Source organism: Bos taurus, chromosome 23 (genome assembly GCF_002263795.3).
Source record: "Bos taurus isolate L1 Dominette 01449 registration number 42190680 breed Hereford chromosome 23, ARS-UCD2.0, whole genome shotgun sequence".
NCBI classification, from domain to species: Eukaryota; Metazoa; Chordata; class Mammalia; order Artiodactyla; family Bovidae; genus Bos; species Bos taurus.
In genome coordinates, this window is record NC_037350.1 from 21,742,327 (window position 1) to 21,754,658 (window position 12,332).

At 40.2% G+C, this 12,332-nt stretch overlaps 1 pseudogene; it reads right to left on the minus strand.

The window, feature by feature from the left end:
- Positions 1 to 9,631: 9,631 nt before the first annotated feature.
- On the minus strand, positions 9,632 to 9,750 carry LOC112443909 (uncharacterized; annotated as a pseudogene).
- Positions 9,751 to 12,332: the final 2,582 nt, after the last annotated feature.

Sequence of the window (12,332 nt, forward strand, 5' to 3'; positions counted from 1 at the left end):
GTAAACTACTGAGGTAAATGATCTTAAATGTTCATTGCTTGCACTGCCTCATTTCCATGCAGTAAAAGTTGAATGGAGATGTTAAATATCTTGATCGATGATTGAATAAATACAAACCTTAAAGACACAAACCAGAAACAAAGAATGTTTGCTTATTATGAACATAACTCTAATCTTAGAAATTTAGAAAAACCAAACGATTGTGGTTTCATAGATTTAAATGACTTGCCTTGCATTTTATCACCCTGGTTAGTAAGTTCAAATATCTCAAGTAGATAACGAAATAGTTCAAATGGGTAAGAAAGTAGGAGTGGTTCATTTACAAAGTGCATTACACGTGACCCATGTCCATCCCTAACCTTGTAGCTATTAATGAGTCTTATAACAATGACATACCTGGTTATGTGCTATTGAAGGAAAGTGTAGATTTTTTGAGTATGGCCTTCATGGTCTCCTTTATCATGCACAAAATTTGAGAAGTGAACTTTGTGATTTCTTTACCTACTGTCTCAGTTTTATAGGTAATATGATTATTTTATTATCAGTGTGATCTTTTACATGATTTAAAGAAGTAGAATTCTTGTCATAAAGTTTACTCTTATTCTCTGCAAGAGTTAAAATGAGGTAGTTACAACAAAATCATTATGTGTCTGTCAATCTTTTTAAGTAATTGTCTCCTCCCCCAAAATGAAATTTTTGATACTGCCTCCTTTAACAGTTGATACCACTGATATGTATAAAAATATACACATAGTATTTATATACTATATGCTTATCTGTTTTCATAGAAAATAACTTATTTACTTTTATGTCCCATGAACCAATTTTTGCCCTCAATAATTGTCTGTAATATAGTAATCTAAATATATCCAGAGATGTCAAAAAATTAAGCATGGTTTGTTGATGTGAGGGCCTCTGGAGGTAGGCAGGAGTACATGAAATGAACATGTAACACAGGGTGAGGGACTAGGTTGAAAATGACCTTGAGGTTAGAGTGGCAGATAGACAGACACTGGTTCTATAAGGATCTATTTATTCCACACCTTAAATTCATTCCACTGTGAATAACTATTTCAATTACTGATGTTTTAGGTACCACATAAAAATTACACTGAAAACAAAGGATTATAATTTCAAAGAATTGTAATGATTAAAGGAATTGAAAGTGACCAATTAATGATAATGATTTTTAAGAAAGATAAAAGCTTCGATTATGAAAAGAAATGTAAAAACACATTTGAAAATATGACTCTTTATGCAAAGGACCTCTCCTTCCTTTTGTTGTTAGTCACTCAGTCATGTCCAAGCAAGCATTTACGACCCAATGGACTATAGACCACCAGGATCCTCTGTGCGTGGAATTCTCCAGGCAAGGTTACTACAGTGGGTTCCATTTCCTTTTTCATGGGCTCTTACCCAAGCAGGGATCAAACCTGTATCTTCCACATTGCAGGCAGATTCTTGAACAACTCGAGCCACCAGTGAAGCTGAAAGGAATTCTACTTTTAAAGTTAAATATTGAAAACATTAATGCATGATTACTAGGTGATTTCTGCTTTTTAAAAAAAGTTTTTATGTGGACCATTTCTGAAGACTTTACTGAATTTCCTATAATGTTTGCCAAGAGGCATGTGATATCTTAGATCCCTAACTGGGGATCAAACTTATCCCCTGCGTTGGAAGGTGAAATTTTAACCACTGGATTACCAAGGATGTCCCTTGAATTATTTCTTTATGCCATAAGTATTTACAAGTTTGAGAGGAGTAGGCATCTGATGAAATGATGTGAACAATGGAAAAACGATGAAAGATAAATTCATGTTTATTTCCTTTATGTTAGATCTCACTGGAAGCTGAGCAAACACAATGTTAAAGGAAAACTATACAGAGGTGACCGAGTTCATCCTCCTGGGACTGACAGATCGAGCTGACTTGCAGCCTGTCTTTTTTGCAGTCTTCCTAGTCATCTACCTGATCACAGTCATCGGCAATGTAAGCATGATTTTGCTAATCAGAACTGACTCAAATCTTCAGACCCCAATGTACTTCTTCCTCAGCCACCTCTCCTTTGTAGATCTCTGTTATGCCACCACTGTCACTCCTCAGATGCTGGTTCATTTCCTATGCAAGAGGAAAACCATTTCCTTCCTTGGCTGCTTTATACAGTTCCACTTTTTCATTGCCTTGGTGATTGCAGATTATTATATGCTCACAGTGATGGCTTACGATCGCTATGTGGCCATCTGCAAACCATTGTTATATGGCAGCAAGATGTCCCGAGGTGTCTGCCTTTCTCTTGTTGCTGCTCCTTATTCTTACGGCTTTGCAAATGGTCTTGCCCAGACCATCCTGATGCTTCGTCTCTCCTTCTGTGGACCCAATGAAATCAACCACTTTTACTGTGCGGACCCACCTCTCCTAGTCCTGGCCTGTCCAGATACTTACGTCAAAGAGACTGCCATGTTTGTAGTTGCTGGTTCCAACCTCACGTGTTCTCTCACCGTCATCCTCATCTCCTACATTTTCATCTTTAGAGCCATTCTGCATATCCGCTCTGCAGAAGGGAGGCACAAGGCCTTCTCCACCTGTGGGTCCACCTGACAGCTGTCACTGTCTTTTATGGGACACTTCTCTGCATGTATCTGAGGCCCCCTTCTGAGACTTCTGTAGAACAGGGCAAACTTGTAGCTGTTTTTCACATTTTCATGAGTCCTATGCTAAACCCTTTGATCTACAGCCTTCAGAACAAAGATGTTAAAAAGGCAATAAGGAGAGTGATTCAAGAGAAATTTTTTGTCAAATAGAATAGACATTTTGGTCACAGGTATGTAACATATACATAGTCTCTGATCAGTTAGTGAGCACTTTAACAAATCATTTTGTCTATTGACCATTCTTAACTTGTATAATTCACGAATAAGACTTGGAACAATGTTTTTAAATTGTTAGCTGTGACTCAGTGTATTAAAATAATACTACATATAAATTAAAACACAAGACCAAATAACATTATTATTGCTGTATAAAATAAATAAAGGAGAGATTATTCTATCCATGTTACTCAAAAAGGTACAGACTTTTAACAGATAGAACTAAAAAATGATGTTAAGGGAATGACAATGTTTTAGATTTCCAGGGCTTAATGGGTTTTCAATTTATTTTCTAGGAACTTGTCAACCTTGTATGTTTATTTGTCTGTTGGTTTGTTTCTTTTGTTTTCTATTATTCAAATTTTATAGCAATGAAGATTTTGGGGAATCTCAGGTTATTATTCCAGGATATATTTTAGATCATAATACTGGTTGAATAGAATTCTCATTCATAAGATTTTTTATGTAAATGCAAATATTTACATTATTGATTGATGTAAATTGAATCAATTAATACTGATTCGAATATTTTTTATTATTCATTTTACCTGTTTTAAACTAATTTACATCCCTATCATAAAACTAGTTTTGGAGTTTCACTTTTTGTTGTTATGAATGATTTCCAATACACAACCAAATTATAAACTAATATAAAGAACACCAGGGTCAGTATAACTACAAATTAATATTTTTAAGCATAGCCACAATTTTTATTTTTAAATTTTTAGTTTATTTTAGAGCAGATTTGATTAACAATATTGTGTTAGTTTCAGATATACAGCAAAGTGACTCAGTTATAAATATCCATATATCTATTTTTTAAAATTGTTTTCCCATTTCTGTTACTACAGAGTATTGAACAGTGTTCCCTGTGCTATAACAGCAGGTCCTTTTGTTTCCTACATTTTAGAAACTCAGATCCCACACCTCTCCATGTCATGGACACTACTGCTCATCTTTGGCATCTCCTCCTGAGGCATATCCGGGAAAAGACTATGATGTTGAAAAGTGCTTAAATGGGAACTGAGCAGAGTAGGGTCCTATTAAGTCCATGTAGTGAATTTTCTTTTTTTCAGATCTTCAGTGTCCTTACAGATGTTTGAATTTTCACATATAAAAATGGAGAAACATGATGTGGATTTGCCTATTTATTTTTTTGGTAATTTAAAAAAAAATTTAGGCCAAATTATTATGACACGTCAAGTATTGAGCTAGTATAATTCCTTTTAACATTTATAGTTTCCTTCCCTTCTGTGATGTATAAAGTCTAAAAGTCAAATTTGTCTGATATTCACATATATTAGGCAGTATTTTTTGTTTGTTTGTTTATGGCTATTATGTATATTTTGACTTTTATTTTCAAGTCGTGAGTCCTTTTAATTACTGTGTTCTCTATTTTATTGTGAATATTGGCACTTTTGAATATTTTCTAATAATTAACTTATGCTGTTCACAAACTACTTTATGTGTTTTTCCCTTTACTTACTGTGAATTAAATCAAATTTTAAGTTTGTTTTCTTTTTACTCCATGTTTGAATATGACATGTTCTATTACCACTTTTAATAAATTCCCTTAAATTGTATATGCATACTTGTCTTAACTTAGTCTTCATTATTCAATGCATCTACTTTGATTTTAAATAATAAAAGGGCCTTAGAATATTTTAATTATGAATAAATCCTGCTTCTTACTTATAAACTATCATTTGAAGGTTGGGAATATATCTCTAATAACAAATTTTCAATAATGAAGTTTAAATATTATTTATATTTTATGACTAAAATTATAATTATATCAAATTTTGACTCCATGTCCATGTTCTTTTAACTTTAGTGACATTTATCAATGTTTCTCTCACAGTTTTCTTGCTCTCACTCTTTGTTTATGGCTTAGTTTTCTTTAGTTGATGTAAACCCTTAATCACATCTGTCAGTAGAGTGTCTCTCTTTCCACTTATCTGAGAATATCACTTGTCCATTCTCAAAGAATTCATTTGGGTATGCATGTACAAAAACAGTTACTTGCCTAGAGGACTTAAAGTATTTTATTTTCTGTCTTCTTTTATCTTGTTTATACAGACTGACACTCTACCAGATTATTTGGTATTTTTCTATGGGTAATGTATTATCTTTTTAATTATCAATTTTCAGTTTCAATGTCAGTTGGATTTAGTTGTATCCACCCTTTAGTATTTTCAGTGCCTCCGTGGCTGATTTCTTAAAGTCATATTCTCTTAGGATATATTCTCACAATATCATATAACTTTAATTCAGATAAATTTTGCAACTGCCGTTTTAATATTATCAGTGTGATTGACTCATATATTATCATCAATATTCTCAACTTCGTGAGGACCAGGTCAATAAACCATATCTACTGCCTCTGTTATTCTACTATTTGTTGCCTCCAGAGTGTTTTTAATTTCATTTATTGCATTATTCATTATATATTGACTCTTTTTTATTTCTTCTAGGTCCTTGTTAAACCTTTCTTGCATCTTCTCAATCCTTGTCTCCAAGCTATTTATCTGTGATTCCATTTTAATTTCAAGATTTTGGATCAATTTCACTATCATTATTCGGAATTCTTTATCAGGTAGATTCCCTATCTCTTCCTCTTTTGTTTGGTTTGGTGGGCATTTATCCTGTTCCTTTATCTGCTGAGTATTCCTCTGTCTCTTCATCTTGTTTAAATTGCTGAGTTTGGGGTGTCCTTTCTGTATTCTGGCAGTTTGTGGAGTTCTCTTTATTGTGGCTTTTCCTCGCTGTGTGTGGGTTTGTACAGGTGGCTTGTCAAGGTTTCCTGGTTAGGGAAGCTTGTGTCGGTGTTCTGATGGGTGGAGCTGTATTTCTTCTCTTTGTTCAGTTGCGCTCCTTTCGAAGAGTTGGGTTGCTTTTCTGGGTGCCTGATGTCCTCTGCCGGCATTCAGAAGTTGTTTTGTTGAATTTACTCGACGTTTAAATGCTCTTTTGATGAATTTGTGGGCGAGAAAGTGTTCTCCCCGTCCTACTCCTCCGCCATCTTGGCCAGCACTGCCTTAATATTTTTTTTTAGTTGATGTGTGTGGGTGATGAGTTGTCTCATTTCCATTTGCCCTCAAAGTCTCTATTTTGCTTTCACTTTCGAAGAGAGTTTTTGTTAGATGTAGAATTCCAGGTTGGTGGTTATTTGTTTTTCAGCATTTTACAGATGCCAGTCCATTATCTTCTGACTTCCTTGTTCTTGGAAAGTCAGCTCTCAGTGTTGTTGTGCCATTAAAAGCCACACCCTTTTTCCTCTGAGTGCTTGAACATTTGCTTCTTGCCTTAGGCACCCGCAGAGCTGCTGAAACCAATTTGTGGTTTTCATTTTTGACTCAATGGTCTGATTCTTGAACCAACTCTTACCACTGTCCCTGTCAGTCAGTTCAGTCGCTCCGTGTCTGACCCGTTGCAACCCCATGGGCTGCAGCATGCCAGGCTTCCCTGTCCATCACCAACTCCTGGAGCTTGCTCAAGCTCATGTCCATCGAGTCAGTGATGCCATCCAACCAGCTCATCCTCTGTCGTCCCCTTCTCCTCCTGCCTTCAGTCTTCCCCATCATCAGGTTCTTTTCCAATGAGTCAGCTCTTTGCATCAGGTGGCCAAAGTATTGGAGCTTCAGCATCAGTCTTTCCAATGAATATTCAGGACTGATTTGCATTAGGATTGACTGACTGATTGGATCTCCTAGTAGTCCATGGGGCTCTCAAGAGTCTTCTCCAACTCCCCAGTTCAGAAGCATTGATTCTTTGGCATTCAGCCTTCTTCATGGGCCAACTCTCACATCCATACATGACTACTGGAAAAACCATAGCTTTGACTAAATGAACCTTTGTTGGCAGAGTAATGTCTCTGCTTTTTAATATGCTGTCTAGATTTGTCATAGGTTTCCTTCCGAGGAGCAAGCATCTTTTAATTTCACCATCTGCAGTAATTTTGGAGCCCAAGAAAATAAAGTGTGCCACTGTTTCCACTGTTTCCCCATTTATTTGCCATGAAGTGATGGGGCTGGATGCTATGATCTTCATTTTTTGAATGTTGAGTTTTATGCCAGCTTTTTCACTCTCCCCTTTCACTTTCACTAAGAGGCTCTTTAGTTTCAACCCCTGGAGGCATTTCTTATTCCCCTTTCTGTCTTTTCTCCACCATGAGGGTCCCCATTTATAGTTTTTAACAACATAGTTTAACAACAGATTCCTTCAATACATTCTATCCCTTTTCCCTCTTATATATATATTGTAAACCGATCCGTCCTTCAGTTCACTGATCGTCTCTTCAGCTACGTCCAATCTGATGTTAAGCCCAGAGACTGAGTTCTTAAATTCAGTCACTGTTATTGTAAAGTTCTAGATTGGTTTTGATTCTCAGAAATTTTTCCTTTTGCCAAGTATATTTTTGAACAGGTGACATTTGCATCTGATACCTCTAGCATACCTCTGATACGCTGATATATATCTCATACCTCTGGATCTGGTTTCAGTTCTTTTTCTCTTGGTCCTGTTTGTTGTTACACCCTCTTTTGCTTCTTTGGTTGCATGTTGGACATTATGTTTGGAAAACCCTAGACGTTCTGAGTGATGCTGCCTTCTCCAGAGTTTCCTCTGACGCAGACCTCCAGTGGGGACAGAGCTGTCTGTTCACTCAGGGCCTGAGGGACTTGAAGCTTGGGGGTCCTTTTAAGCTCAGTCTCAGTAGCCTTCACCCACCTTCCCCCCAGACCCCAGGGAGGAGCTTTCCAGCGTCTCCAGTGTCTGGAAGCCTGGGGTGCCTCCCAGGGTCCCGCGTTCTCGGCAGGTCCTGAAGCCCACCGTCTCTTCCTGAGCACACGAGGTGACTGATAGTCAGCGCTCAGCCGGTTTGGGCAGAGTGTTGGGTACGTTTTCTGACATCCAGACTGACTCGTCAGGCCTGCGCTTGACTTTTTGTCTCCACAGCCCAAGGAACCCTCCAGAGCTGTGTTAGCCAGCCCCCTCTGCTTGACTTTTTCCCTTCCTTTTCTTCACAGAGTCAGCTTTGCTCAGATGCCCCGAGGGAAACGAGCGGCCCTCTCAGTCTCCAGCTCCCTCACTGAGCTTCGCTTTTGTTTGAAATCTGGATTGTGGCTGCCTAAGGACCTCTTTTAACCTTATTTAGCTTTTCTAACTCTTGGTAGACTGACCTACAAGATGCTTGCGTCTGTCACTGGAAGTGGAGACACCCTGGGGGGGGGGGTCTTCTGTCATCTTGAAGCCACATGTAACAGTCACAGTAATTGTCTTGATCAAGTTTATTTGATACCAGGGAAAAAAGAACCAGGGGTCCTTGCTTGGTAAAAATGAAAATGATAATACTAAAATTCACATATGTTCTAGAGCATAAAAAAACAACCTAATTATAGAAATCTGATGTACGAGTTCCTGGAAAGCAAGAACCTATATTTATTGATATGTCTTCATGCCTTAGATCATGCCTTGAATATAGTGTGCACATCAACAGAAGAAAGAAAAGAACTGAATCGCAAAGATACAAAGAGATCAAAAGTGCTGACCAAGTGAAAGTTGAGGCTTCACAGAATCTTTTCTGTTTTACACCTGAATAATATTGAGCACTACTATGAGCAATGCAATATGTTTCTGGAAATAGAATGCTGGAGAGAAGAGAAACACAGTTCCTTCTTTCACTGAGACTAATCTAATGATAATCAGGCAAGATACTTTTGAGATTCTATAGGGGCCTCTTCCCTCACAAAAAACTGGGTGTCAGAGAAGGCTTTTCAGACTAATAATTGAGTTGAGATCCATAGGTTGAACCAACGTAAACCAGGGTTGAGATGCAGGAAGAATTTCAGGCAGGTAAAATATCATCTTGGAAGGCTACGTGACAAGGGAACCTTAGTACATTCAAGAAATGAAAAATGCCCTATGGGATGGAACCAAAAGAGTGCAGAGGGCATTCCAGTGAAAAGAAATCAGAGAAGAAAGGGGGGACCAAGCAATGAAGGGATTTGGTCATATCTTCACTATGATGGGAAAATACAAGAGCAGTTGGAGCAGGGAGGTGATAGAATTGCATCTGCATTTTAAAAAGGTCATCTTGCTCCACATCACTCATGATTGGACAGACTCAACTCCAAACTACAACGAGGTTCCACTTCACATTAGTCAGAATGGTCCTCATGGAAAAGTCTGTAGATAACAAATGCTGGAGAGGATGTGGAGAAAAGGGAACTCACCTCCACTGTTAGTAGGAATGTGAGTTGGTAGAGCCACTACGGAAAAGAGTATGGAGGTTCCTGAAAGAACTAAAACTAGAAGTACCATATGATTCAGCAGTCCCACTCCCAGGCATATATCCACCAAAAGTATAACTGAACAAGATACATGCACCGTCTGTGCACATATATGTGTGTGTGCCCGCGGGTGCGCGCGAGCTCGGGCGTTCGTCTTCGAGGATGGGGGTGGGGTGGGGGTGGGGCTGGGGGTAGGGCTGGGGCTGAGGCTGGGGCTGGGGCTGGGGCTGGAGCTGGTGCAGCCCCCCGGGATTGCCTGAGGCACGCCAAGGGAGCCCCAGACGGAGACCCGCGGGACGGTCATCTGGTTTCCTGGAAGCCAAATGCGGAGGGGCTCGCAGGCTGCGCGAAGGTAACCCAGGTCTGCAGCGGGAGTCGGTGCCCTGGCCACCCACCCCCAGGAGGGGCTGGGGCTGCGGGAGCCCAAGAGTTGGGACGTGGGGCGGGGGCTAAAGGAGAGGGAAGGCAAAGAGCCTACAGCACCCAGTATGCCCAGGCTGTCTCCCACCCAAGTACTAACCAGGCCCGACCCTGCTTAGCTTCCGAGATCAGACGAGATAGGGCACGTTCAGGGTGCTATGGCCTTAGAAGGAGGCTGCTGCCGCCCGGCGCCCTAAGAGCCCTGCGCTGCACCTCCCTTTCGCTCTGACCTGCCGGTCAGCCATTCCGTCTACAAGTAATTTTACTCCCTCCACTTTCTCTCCCTGCTTTCTGAGAGTCTCTCTCCTTCCATACTTGATGGTGTAATGAATGGATGCCTTAGATCATTTTCCCTCAACATTTTTTTCTCTTTATTTTTACATTGATTTCTATGAATTCATCTTGAAGTTTATGGATTATTTCTGCTAGCATCTCAAATGTGCTGTTGAACCTATCAATTTTTCATTTCAATTATTTTAGTTTTCAAATCCAGAATTTATGTTAGTTTCCTTTTAAAAAATTAATTTGTAGCTCTTCATTGAGTCTCTCTGTTTGTTGACTTCGTATCATACTGTCATCTAATTCTTCAAACATGGTTCCATTATTTCATTTTGTAGTTATCATTATTTTGATATTTTATCTTTTGACCTTCATACTGAATTTATAAGTGATATACTTATATGAGTTATCAGTGGTATATTATACAAATGCTTTACTCACCACCATTACAACATTAGAGTTTTCTGAGTTTAACTGTATACTTACCTGCCCCATCAGGTTGATAAAGAGTCCAAGCCTAAAGCCCCTTTAAGGAGGAGGCAAGCTTGCTTTCTTTTTCACATTCTTTTGCCTAAGACAAGTAGGCATTGTAGGGAGCAGTATCTCAGGTTCAAGGACATTCCTCTTTTTGAGCTTTGGATGTATGTTATAGGAAAGGGTCTGGGCAAAATGCTCACATCCTTGAGATGTTTTTTGTCTATTCTCAGAGGCTAGTTGAGAAGTATATATGGCCCCAAATTAGTGAGCCCCTTCTGATGTCTGTGTCAGAAGCTTTTTCTGTCACCTTCACTTTAAATAAAATATACACAAAGCTCTGAGTGACTGAGACTGTCTTTGGCCCCAGAGTAATATCTTCTTCTTCAGACACCATGAATCCAGTGGCATCGGTCACCGTTGACTGCTAGGTTATCATCTTGGGGGCTTGTCCAAGATCTTCAAGACAAGGTAAGAACACTCAGAGTTGAGATTCTTTTGCTCTTTTACTGTGGTCTCTACTTTACTACGGAGAAGGCAATGGCACCCCACTCCAGTACTCTTGCCTGGAAAATCCCATGGGCGGAGGAGCCTGGTAGGCTGCAGTCCATGGGGTCGCTAAGAGTTGGACACGACTGAGTGACTTCACTTTCCCTTTTCACTTTCCTGCATTGGAGAAGGAAAGGGCAATCCACTACAGTACTCTTGCCTGGAGAATCCCAGGGGCGGGGGAGCCTGGTGGGCTGCCAACTCTGGGGTCTCACAGAGTTGGACACGACTGAAGCAACTTAGCAGCAGCAGCTACTTTACTAAATCAGAAGCATGTGGACTGAACTTATTTTCCCCAGTCAGCTTTTCCTGGTCCCTCTGACCATTTCATATCTGCTTGGGGAATTAAAGTTATTAACCTTGTGTGCCAGATTGTAGACTTTCAAGGGACTGGCAATCCATGCTGTTATTGTGCTTTTCTAGCAAGGCCCCCATTCCAAGTTTTATAGGACACTGCAGACAGGAGCACTTTAGGGAGCTAGCTGGAGCTCTAGCTCCAGGGACATCTCTCAGACTGGAAATCACCATCCTGACCCCACAGACACTCAGGAAATTCTTGTCATGGTATGCCTCTGGACTATATGGATGAGGCATTGCTGGTGAGCATGAGATTCCTGAGGACACAGATTGGGACACCCCAGATTTGGGCAGATTGAAAGTGCATTGGGCTTCTTCCCTTAGTAGCGCTAGCTCTTAGCAGAGCAGACGAAGCCCTCCAGTGGCTCTTGTCTCAACTCCTTAGGTATTCTTTTTGTACAGTCTGATGGACAGGAATAAAAAGGATGATGTTGGCATTCCATGAATAGAGGATTAGTTTTTTCCTCGCAGGCGGGCCCTCCATCGCCTCTTTTGTTATTAATAGACTCGTGTGGCCACTGTCAGGAGGATGTCTTGGGTTTTCTGTTCATCCCTTTGACTTGCCACTTATACTGTTATGAGGAATGTGTGCAGGTACACAGAAGTTGGGTGCTTCCTAGTGGTCTTGGCTCGGCAAGCATCGGAAAACTACTCTGTTCCACCCCAGGTGGTGCGGAATAAAAGGGAAATCAAACCAAGGTTTTAATGGTGAGGACCTGGACATCAATCTGGGATGCCATCAGGTCTAACCCTGGTGCATCTCCACCATGCCTGGGTGGTAGAACGAGGGGGGTTGGGAGTAGGACACCTCCACCTGTAAGAGACAGGTTAGCTCTGGCCAGGGAAGGAAGCTTAGGTGGAAAATCAGTCTCCAACCCTGTCTAGAGCAGGGGCAGACACCTCTGGTAGAAAAAAGCCATGGCACTGGGCACTGCTTTTTTCTCTCTTACAGATGGGGCCTAACAGTCCAGAACCACCCCCCTTGAATAATATTTTGAAAAACTGGGATAATTTTGATCCTCAAGGCCTAAAAATCCTTATATATGAGGTTTCTTTGCTTTAGAGAAGACCTCGCCTGCCAGAGAGATAATCC